Consider the following 11,489-nt stretch of genomic DNA (forward strand, 5'->3'; position numbering starts at 1 on the left):
CTCCTCGAATTGATCATTTTGACTACCTTTCAGTTGTGACCACCTCGGCCTGTCTCGCTTACTGGCAATAAAACCCTTCTGTGCTTTTTGTGTCTGCGCGTGGTTCCTCTCTTCATCTCTCACGAAGCCGAACACTTTGCTTAACACCCGCGGTTCTCCCAGCGCTCCGCCCCAACATCCTCGTCGGAACAGCCTGAGCGCCGCAGCGGAGCAACGTCGTGGGCAAAAACGGCTCGGTCCGAAATTTCTCACGGGCGGGCGTGAGCTGTTCCTCCGCTTCGCTTGTCACACACACCACTCTCGGCCCTACCTGCCCCGCGCAACTCCGGCAGGGCCAAGCGGGTGGCATCTGTTCGGTCCCGGACCTTCGCGCGATTTGATTCCGAAGTTTTTCTTCCCTTTGATTGCACACTGCGCCCCCTGTCCCTCAAAGCGAGGTGCATCTCTGGCGGAGCCGAGCGGGCAGCAGCTTTGGTCCCGGCAGGTCGTGTTGGTGTGCGCGAGGTCTTCCACCTCTTCGCTTGCAACACTCGCCTTTGCCGGCCCGCCAGGCACGGCGCAGCTCTGGCGGGGCCAAGCGTCGGTTAGGTCCCGGGCGCAAAATCAAAAGGGAGGGTCGACACTGTGGACAAACAATGGACTCTAACACAAAGGGCAGAAAACTTCGACGCACACCCGCGCGACATTCTGTGAACGAAAATATGCCACCCGCCTGACCTCGCCGGAGTTTCGCCGCGCCCGTCGGTCGAACGTGGCCCGGGTTGCAAGCGAAGTGGGTGAAAAGCTCACGCCCATCCTCGCCAAATGTCGTACAATGCCGCTGCAAAACACGGCCCGGGCGCGGCTGCTCCGAGCGGATCGCAATGCAGCTCTGATCAAGGGGGATCTTGCGGGAAGCCGGGAGGGGCGCGGGTGTCAAGCAACGGACTAATAAACCTCGTCGAATACGCCCGCGACGGGCCGGTATAGAAGCGATGCCGCCAGTTTGTCCCCGCCGGAGCTCCTCCAAGCCAGACAGGCCGAAAGTGGCGCGGGTTGACAACACAGGGTCCAAAACTTCAACGCACAACCAAGCGATCGTCCGGCTTTATGCAGCCTTGTACAAATTGTGTTTTCAAATTGTTCGCCCGAAACAGTTTTGTCACTCCCACAAGACAAACAAGCTATTTTTTTCAGATGGCAGTGGAACTGATGAAGGCCTTCCCCAGACATTCCGTGCATCAATTTTAGAACATTATGTGGCGATGGAAAATAAGAGAACAAGACAATCGTCAGAAATACTGACCACAGCAGGTTTATTGGATGATGATCACCCATGCAAAAAATGTTTAATTGTGGCATCCAGAAATGATGCCAAAGATATATTTTGTTTCAAACTACTTCATGAAAAGGAAGTGTTGATACCAGGGATGAATTCTGAAAGCTTTTAGAAAGTCATTTTTTATGACTTGTACCACAACGAAAAATCTCGTGTTATTCACTGCTCTGATGAAAATAAAATGTCAAGATAAAATTTCAATCCCATGTTTACACACTGTGAATTTTAAGTTTAATGTTCCCTGATATTCCGTCATGTTGTCGTATTTTTTCTCGCCATGCACTGTGGCATGCTCTAAATGGCAAAACCACCTGGAAAAGGTCCTCTGACAAAACGAGTGATTTTTACAATGGAAGAACACACAATTTATCTTGCATCGACATTGTCTTCATGATGCTTTGCATGCATCATTGAAATTGGGTTGGTTCAAGTAAAAGAAGAAAATTGAATTTTAAAAGCAACTTTGAGTATTCCTGATTGAAATTTCCGAACATATAATCTTGCGATGTTAGGGTTCTCTCCACCCAGTGCGAAAGGTGGTACCATGAGCAGTGTCTTGAGAAGAATTTGCATGAATTGAGAGGCCGAAAACTGGTATTGCTGCTGTGAGTGCACATCACAATGTTGGAAGTCATGTAGACCTATATCTAATTTTGTGAGTGTTGTTCTGGAAAAAAATTAATTCTCACTAAAAAATGACAGACATGTCAGATTAAGTTGCCTACACTGGTAAAGTTTTTTTTGGCCACTGGTTGTGTGTTGGTCTCAGTGGCTATATGATGTGCAAAAATTACACCCCAAAAAATTGGTTTCGAACCGGAGCTGCCCCGTGCCGACGTCCCCGCCAGAGATGGAAATCGCTTTGAGGACCAGGGGGTTGCGGTGTGCGATCAAAGGGAAGAAAAACTTGGTAATCAAACAGCACGAAGGTCCGGGACCGAACGGATGCCACCCGCTTGGCCCCGCCGGAGCAGAGGTAAGGTCGGGCGGCCCGAGCCCGAGCCCGAGCCCTACCCGAACCCGACCGCCCTAAAATGTCCCTCATTGCTTCGGGTTCGGGGAGCACGGCACCCGTACGGCGGAGAGTATCCAGGGTTACCAGTGAAGCGGAGGAACATCTCACGCCCACCCGCGCGAAATGTCGTACCGAGTTGTTTATGCCCACGGCACCGCCGATGCTGCACCGTTTCGGCGCGAGGGACGCTCCAAACGAGGAGTTTGGGTCGAATGTGAATTAAAGTCTTAGGTTTCGTGAGAGATCAGCACAAGAACCACACACAGACACCAAAAACGAAGAGGGGTTTTATTGCCAGAAAGTTGGACAGGTCGAGGTGTAAACAACTGAAAGCTAGTCAAAATGATCACGTTGAGGAGTGCAGAAATGCTGGAGCGTAACGGCGTGGCAGCAGCTAGCTTGGCTGGAAGGATCGCTGACGAACTGGCAACGAGTGGCTGTTCACGCTGTCTTTTATGGTGCAAGTGGCAGATGAGATGAAGACTCGCACGTGTGTAGGGGAGGCAGGTGCACTGATTCGAGAGGCGCCCATTCCACACTGAAAAAGACACAAAAAAGGGAGGGGGCGGCACCGTGGACACACAATGGTTTCGAACGCAAAGGGCAGAAAACGTCGGCTTCCAGCCACGCGACGTTCCACGAACGAATACTGAATCGTATTGAGACACGTTATCCGTGGCATGATAAACTCCACGAATTTAAGTCAACATCTCTCTGCTCCCAAATAAAACAATCATCCCTATTCAGTCAACTGTAAACGAAGAAGTCAAGTATGTGATTTTGTTTATGACCCTCTAAAAATAAGCAACAACATAAAATGTCCACTCTGTGAACATGAGCTGCAATCGAATCTAAAACCAAATACACGTGAAAGCAAAAAAATCGAAATATATCAATTTAGAATTCAAAAAAACGTCGTGTCCGCATCACACTTTTTAATTGTCTTTTTTCTTCTTTTTTTTTTTTTTTGCATCGACACGCCTCAAAATCCGTCTGATGTGAGCGTTTTTAAAAAATCTTGGCTCTTTTGCTTTTTGTGGGGGTTCTTGGGACGGAAAAATTTGACAGTGAATTGACAACATTTGCTGCTCAGAGCTGATGCCATGTGTCACTCTTGTGCTTTCTGAAATGCGAGATCCCTATTTGTCCATGCACGGCCAGCACTTTACGATAGCCTCTGCTGGTGAGAGTTGGCCATTGCAGCATTCCATATGATTTCCTGTGACCCTCTAAAAATAATAAGATAAAATCCTTCCCCTGATGAAAATATGCACGGAAGCTAGTCCCCCACCATCACCCCCTCCCTCATACATTCCCTTGATTCACCGTCTTCATTGTTTATGTCTTGTGACCTGTTGTAACTGTCATATGCTTGTGCAGGAGTTTTTTTGCCTCACTCAAATTATCCTCAAAATGAGGGTAGTTCGAGTTTTTTGTTATTGTAAAGTGTCCTTGGGTGTCTTGAAAGGCGCTTATAAATAAAATGTATTATTATTATTATCTACACAGCTCAACTATCCGCCTACAACGGTGGTGTCAAACTTACGGCCCGCGGGACGTAATTGGCCCGCAAGGAGGTTTGATCAGGCCCGCGGATAATTTGAAAGTGAAAAAATGCATAAAAGACACCGAATGAATATTTTTAATAAGGTGCAATTCATGGAATATCCGCTAGGGGGATACACTGTTTTTGTCAGAGGAAAAGACAACATTGTTTTGATCAGAGAAGAAGACAACAGCAGCCTCAGTCTGTCACTGAGACAGACCCAACACAGCAGACGCTATCAAGGACATGTGAATACTTTATTCTTTACACATATTATAGCACTCTCCTTAGTTTGTAAGGTGTAGGCAGGGATTACATTTAGATTTTATATGCTCGTGTAAATGGTTTAAAAATTCCTCTTTATAAATCTCGTTTAATCTTAAAAGTACATGACTATATTTTTCAATACCAATTACTTGTTAAGGTTTTGTGCCTTTGTACAGTCAGTGGGATCACTTGCAATGCATATATGTGAATGATAAAAGTAAATTGCACATTTGTCTAAGGAAATCTTAGGTGCTTCATGAAATGTTTTGTCAAAGATATGTTCATTAAATGTCAACATTTTCCTAGTGTTCTTGTGCTTCTTTAGACCAAAACAAAGGCAAGACATATTATTTTGGTTATCTATAGCCGAGTATGGTATAATTTTTAATGGTCCGGCCCACTTGACATCTACCGAGGCCGTATGTGGCCCACAATGTGAAATGAATTTGACACCCCTGGCCTCCAAGGACTCCATCTCGCAAGCGAAATCACAAGACTACTCTGGACTCATCTGCTCCAACGCTGGAAATATGAAGACTCTCTTCCCTCTTTGGAACAAAATCACTCAACCCCCTGTCTCCCTACCACCTCACTTTTATTCCCCTGACATTTGCAACGCTCTCCTCCTATTTTTCAATGAAAAAACAACAAAATTCAACAGCACCTGGGCTCCTCTGTACCACTCCCCTCCTCCGACCACCCGACCCCTTGCCAACTGTTAGAAACCAACGCAGCCCAACCACCATTTGAATGTATACATTCAAAGTCATCCATAACCTTGCCCCTCTTTTGAACTCCCCCATCCCTCAGTAATCTCAGATCTCATCATCAAATCCAAGACTTCCTCCTGTCAGCTAGATCCCCTCCCCACAGTTTTGGTCAAATCCGGCTTACCCTCTCTGCTTCCATTCATTTCAGCCATTATTCATTCCTCTCTGTCCACTGAAATTGTTCCTATCCCCTTTAAAACTGCAGCTGTCACCCCAATCCTGAAAAAACCCCGGTTCAGATCCCAATGATTTCTATAACCTATACCACATCTCTCACCTTCCTTTCATCTCTAAAATTCTCGAAAAAAATGTTGCCTCTCAGCTCCACTCCCACCTCACCTGCAACAGTCTTTATGAACAATTCCAGTCCGGCTTCCGTCCCCGTCACAGGACAGAAACAGCCCTCGTAAAAAATCACAAATGATCTTTTCATGGCAGCAGACTCTGGTTTAATCTCCATCCTCATTCTCCTTGACCTGAGTGCAGCTTTCGACACCATTTCTCACCCCATCCTCTTGAATAGACTCTCCACCATAGGCATCACCCACATCCCCCTAAGTTGGTTCCACTCTTATCTCACTGGCCGCTCTCAGTTCATCCAACTCAATTCCTTCACTTCACAATCCCTTCCCATCTCTTCTGGTGTAGCCCAGGGTTCTGTCCTGGGTCCCCTCCTTTTCATCATCTACCTTCTCCCCCTTGGCAATATTTTTCGCAATTTTGGTATACACTTTCACTGCTGCTCGGATGACACCCAGCTCTACCTCTCCAGCAAACCCGACGCCTCCCTTCCACCCTCCTCCCTCTATAACTGACTCTCAGAAATCAAATCTTGGTTCACCCATAACTTCCTCAAGCTAAACAGCAATAAAAAAGAACTCCTCCTCGTCTGTACCAAATCCACCCTACACAAAGTCGACAGTTTTTCCCTCACAATTGAACATTCCACTGTATCTCCTTCCCTTCATGTTCAGAGCCTGGGTGTCATCCTCGACAGCTCACTATCTTTCCACTCCCACATCAATAACATTACCCGGTCCGTATATTTCAACCTCCGTCCCTCTCACGCCTCAAATCACTGCTATCCTTGTTCACAGTCTCGTCACCTCCCGTATCGACTATTGCAATTCACTTCTTTTGGGCGTCCATCACAAAATCCTCCATAAACTTCAACTTGTTCAGAATTCAGCAGCCCGGATAATCACAAGAACCCCCTCCTTCCACCACATCACCCCCATCCTCCGACAGCTCCACTGGCTCCCTGTCAAACTTAGAATCAATTTCAAAATACTTCTCTATACATTCAAAGCCATCCATAACCTTGCCCCCCCCCCCCCCCCTATCTGTCAGATCTTCAGATTTCCATTCCCTCTCGCTCACTCAGGCCCTCATCCTCTCTGTACCCTCGGCCCATCTCAGCACAATGGAGTGCAGAGCCTTCAGCCACTCTGCCCCCAAACTTGGAACTCACTTCCACCCAATATTTGTAATATTGACTCTCTTCCCACATTCAAAACCCAGCTCAAAACCCACCTATTCAGACTCTCATATTCAAATTAAATCTATCTCTTCTTTTATTTATAATTTTATCTGTGGTTTTATTGTTTGCCCTTGGTTGTAAAGTGTCCTTGAGTGCTGTGAAAGGCGCTTACAAATAAAATGTATTATTAATATGACCCCGTCTATCTACTCAACACAGCAGGAGAGCACCACAAATGGATCCCTGGAGTAGTGACACAACAGACTGGACCAGTGTCATACGGTGTGCAACGTGAGACTGATCAGGTATACAGGCGCCATGGAGACCAACTGCGCCCTCAATACCCACCTGACATTTTAGATCCTGGACCTGAAAGTGCGCCTCAGTCAGCTGAGCAGGAGAGAGACTGCGGCTCGCCACAGCACCTGCACCGCCAGCTTTTGCACCAAACCTGCCTGAGCCATGCAGAGACAGTAGTTTTGAGACATTCAGGACGTAAAGCACAACACCCTTCACGTAGCAGGGATTGATTGTGATGTTGTAGTTTAAAAGATGTTCAAATTGGGTTTATGTTTATTATTGAAGAAATGTTATGAAGTATGATGGATAAGGTAATGTGAGCTGGGTATTTTTAGTTAATGTTTATGCCAATTGAAATTACAGTTAAGACGCTGTGTTATTTACCTTTAACCTAAGAGGGAGGTAATGTGGTGTATTAATCACTGTAGTTGTTTGTATGTTGTTTGGATGCATTGACTTCCCGTACCTTGCATCGCCATCGACTGCGCATGTGTGAAATGTTACTAGAATGTTTGAGTCTACTTCCCTATGCTGCTAATGTTGGAACTCACGGTCGAATATCAACAATAGAAAACGCGTGTGTCTGCTTCGTCATTCAAGACACCACACAGAGTATTAACAATCGCTGGTTTGACTGCAGTCTTGGGCTGGGGCGTGTACAGACACTCTTTCCCAAATTCTCCTGAATTTGTAGTCAACGTGCTCAAACCTCCACTCGGGGCGTCCACCATCATCTCGCTGGACCAAAACATCTTTCGTTGAAGCTTTGCATCCAATTAAAGTCATTTTGGTGTCCGTTGGTGTTTCTCAGGCGAGTTTAGCTTCGCCAAGTTAGCCAACCCCTAACACAGAGGCGCCTGTTATCTACACATCGGTCCACAGAGATCGTCGGGGTAAAGTGTTGTTGTAATTTTCGTGTGAACAATGTACGCAAGAGGGACATCAGAAGACGAGGGGGAACTTTGTGGAGAAAAAGAGGACCACAAGGGACAACGTCAACTGCTGGACACCATTGGCAGGATGCAGCCAAGAATTGTTCTTCACAGGTTAGGTTGGGTCACACTGTTTGTGTCGCTCATTTTGTACTCTTTCAGCCTTCATATGCTGTCTCCATTCTCCATCTTGTGTGTGTGTGTGTGTGCGTGTGTGTGTTTTGTTTTACACTGTTTGCCTCTATGTATAGAATGTGGTATTGTATCGACCATAGCCATAAATAATTATCGGTCAGTTGCAGTGGAGCCATTTTCAGCTTCTTCCTTCGTAGTGCTGGGTCGCGTGGTGGAAGGAAATTCACGAACTGATTCAGGTGTGGGACACGGGACAACTTTTGCTTGTGACCGTTTCCGGAGTCAATGTTTTGACAATGTGCGCTGCAATGCTGCAAACACTTATTACCCATCCATCCATTTTCCGATCCGCTTTTAAGGGTCACGAGGCATGCTGGAGCCTATCCTAGCTGTCTTCGGGCAGTAGGCGGGGTTCACCCTGAACTGGTTGCCAGCCAATCGCAGGGCACACATAGATGAACAACCATCCATGCTCACAGTCACACTTCGGGACAATTTAGAGTGTTCCATTCACCTGCCATGCATGTTTTTGGAATGTGAGAGGAAACCGGAGTACCCGGGGAAACATGCAAACTCCACACAGGAGTTTGGCATGCATGTGTAATGCTGCTCAAATGCTTTCTTGTTATTTCAGCTTCTCTCATGGTGTCCTCTGTGTGCGCTGAATACAAACCAACGCAGCCCAACCACCAGCTGTGCATGTCCCAGGACTCCATAACAAGATGTAGTGTGATAGCCATGAAAGAGCTCTCCAGTTGGGCACCTTCACCAGACTTTGGGTCAAACGTTTTTAATTTTAATAGCATTGGAAGAGAAGGTTGTGGCTTTTTTCCCCAGTTTATTTACAGGTAGACTTCTCTCTGCTTCAGCCAGCATTTTTTAGACAATATGCATTTGAGTCGTGTTAGCAATCTCAAGGCTAATAACATGTTTTTGTTGTTACGTCGTGTGGACCTGATGTGGACTTTTTTCAGCATTTTTTGGCCACGACATTCATCAAGGAGGAAACTCTGTGCTTGGTGTTTGCGCCTTCTCGGCAGCATGGATATACCAGCACTGTTTTTGCCCGGGAGGAATGTCGGCGCCATTTGACTGTCGTTGCTGGACAGTCCCGTGGCGCTTGTGTCTTGCGCCTGTTATGGGCAGCATTTTTAGAGTGTGGCTATGTGCATTGTTGCAAAACAACTTCGGTTTTGGTTTCTAAGAACCCCCGAAAATAAGTTCTACAAAGAGACACGCCTACGAAGCTCAGTTCAAACTTCAAGCCATCGGTTATGCTTTTGGCATGCGTGCCCATCTCACAGCAGCGGTGAAAAATCAAGTCAAGCAAATGAACTCTGAGCTTGCCGTTATTACCGGAGGCTTGACTAAAGAACTCCAACCGCTGGACATCGGCATCAACCGGGCGTTCAAAGTAAAGTTGCGAGCGGCATGGGAACAATGAATGATCGATGGCAAACACAACTTTACAAAGAGTGAGAGGCAGCGAATTATAATTTGCGAATGGATTGTGGCTGCTTGGACGAACGTGTCTGCTTGCACTGTTGTTCGAGTTTTTGGCAAAGCCGGCATCATTTCTGTGCAATGAGAGTGACTGACAACGAGAGGGAACACGGCGTTTTTGATGGATTACCGGTACTTGCACAATTGTTCAATTCTGATACAGAGGATGAGGACTTTGATGGATTTCTGGGTGATGATTGATCGAAAAACGTGAGTACATTGTACGATGGCTAAATAAAATACAACGGAACTCCGTTTTGCTTCGTTGCCTTTTTAAAAACGTGTTTTTAGCTTGTATCTGTATGTCTTGGCATGCTACCGTATGCTACAAGCTAACGTGTTTTTAGCGTGCGCGCATGCATGCCGTATTTTTAAGCTGCCGTATGTTTTACCACTTTAAAATCGCGCCCAATAATACAGTGCGTTTTGTCTATGTGTAAAATACAGAAATAGCACCCATTAATGAGACTGCGCCCAACCATACGGTGCGTCGAATGGTCGTGAAAATACGGTATTTGGATAAATCATTGATGTTTTGCTTCATCACCGAGCGTTTTTTTTTCTTTAAATTATAATGCACATGTGAAATTAAACTTGTTAGGTGTGATTGTACATGTGAATATTGCTGTGTCGGAAGACAAAAGCAGCGCAATTTGGCAACCCAGTTCAGATTAGCAGCAGGTAGTGTGTGTTTTCAATGCGCCTGATGTGGACACACATGTTTGCTTGGTAAATAAAATAGTGTGCATATACTAATGTTAGGTGATCATTTGCATTTGAGTTTTTTATTGCATAGTTTGTTTCACTCAGAGGTGCCCAACCTTTTTTCACCGAAGATCGACTTTTCAAGCAACTGACCTCCCGCGATCGACCTACTACCACACATGCACGCACACACACAAACATGCCATGATAAGCAACAGCCGTAACGGCCCCCGAGCTTGTGAGTTTGTCAAAAGGAATGAGTGCCTACTTTAGTCGACACCTGACGTGACAGAATGGGATGCACTTTGGCAGTGGCTTCAGTGCAACAACATCACTATCAAGCTCACATGTATTGTTTCAACATTTTTCTCCTGGCACTTCAGATTCGCATTCTGTGCCAGTGCCATCGGTGAACTGCAGGTGAAACAAACTTTGAATGAGAATTTAAAAATATATAGGCGCCGACAGGTATGGCAGCCTCGGTTACACGCTCCCTAGTACAATCCCTGTTTTGTCATTGTCGTTAGTTTTTGGCGACCCTGAGCGGCTTACAGTTGCTTAGCATTGGGGAGTCTACGCTCTGACTTTTTTCACCAGCACACAAAAATCCACAAGGTTTTTCGGAGCGAATCGCGAGCGGAGCGGCTGCGCTGTACGGAGCATGGAAACGCCGTCCGAGAAGGGGGAAGTGAGCGGGTGTGTGAGTCAAGCTCCGGCAGCGTGGATTTCGAATCCCGCTCCCATCGATCCATCTTGCTAATCTACGTTCTCTGCCAAACAAGATGGATGAACTTCTTCTCCTCACAAAGACCAACAAAACCTTTGCACGTTCTGCTGCGCTCTGCTTCACTGAAACCTGGCTCAGTGACCGCCACCCGGATTCTGCGCTACATGTACCCGGCTTCCGCCTACTCCAAGGCGACCGCGACATGGAGCTATCAGGGAAATCGAAAGGTGGTGGGATTTGCTTCTATATCAACGAAGAATGGTGCACTGATGTCACGAAGCTCGACGCACACTGTAGCCCGGACCTGGAGTCGCTGTCTTAAGATAAGAAAAACCTTTATTAGTCTCGCAATGGAGAAATTCCCAATTCACAGCGGCAAAGATAAGATAAGATAAGATAAGATATCCTTTATTTGTCCCACACTGGGGAAATTTACAGCCTCCAGCAGCAAGAATGTAGGCAGAAAGAAGAAGAAAAAACAAACAAACACCATTCAATTAAGTGCAATATAAATACAAAATGGATAAATCGCAGTGCTATTTACAGTTGTTTTCCACATCATTTAATTATTATTAATATTATTGTTGCTATTTTTTATTCAGCAGCCTGACAGCAGTTGGTAGGAATGAGCGTCGGTATCTCTCCTTCTTGCAGCGCGGGTGTAACAGTCTCTGGCTGAAGGAGCTACCTCGTGCTGTCCGGGCGGGCTGGAGAGGGTGGGAGGGACTGTCCATCATAGCTTTTAGCTTAGTTAGCATCCTTCTGTTGCCCACCTCCTCCAGAGTGTCAAG

The 11,489-nt window shown here is 46.3% G+C and overlaps 1 long non-coding RNA gene across 1 annotated transcript; it reads right to left on the reverse strand.

The window, feature by feature from the left end:
* Positions 1–2,602: 2,602 nt before the first annotated feature.
* On the reverse strand, positions 2,603–7,576 carry LOC147200804 (uncharacterized). Its single transcript, XR_015101534.1, has 3 exons — positions 7,163–7,576; positions 6,745–6,851; positions 2,603–2,871 (listed from the first exon to the last, which is right to left on the reverse strand). It is a non-coding gene; the product is annotated as an uncharacterized LOC147200804 (long non-coding RNA).
* Between the last annotated feature and the right edge of the window lie 3,913 nt (positions 7,577–11,489).

This window comes from Hippocampus guttulatus, chromosome 8, assembly GCF_054856545.1.
Source record: "Hippocampus guttulatus isolate MCC_2025c chromosome 8, RoL_Hgut_1.0, whole genome shotgun sequence".
In the NCBI taxonomy this organism is placed as follows: domain Eukaryota; kingdom Metazoa; phylum Chordata; class Actinopteri; order Syngnathiformes; family Syngnathidae; genus Hippocampus; species Hippocampus guttulatus.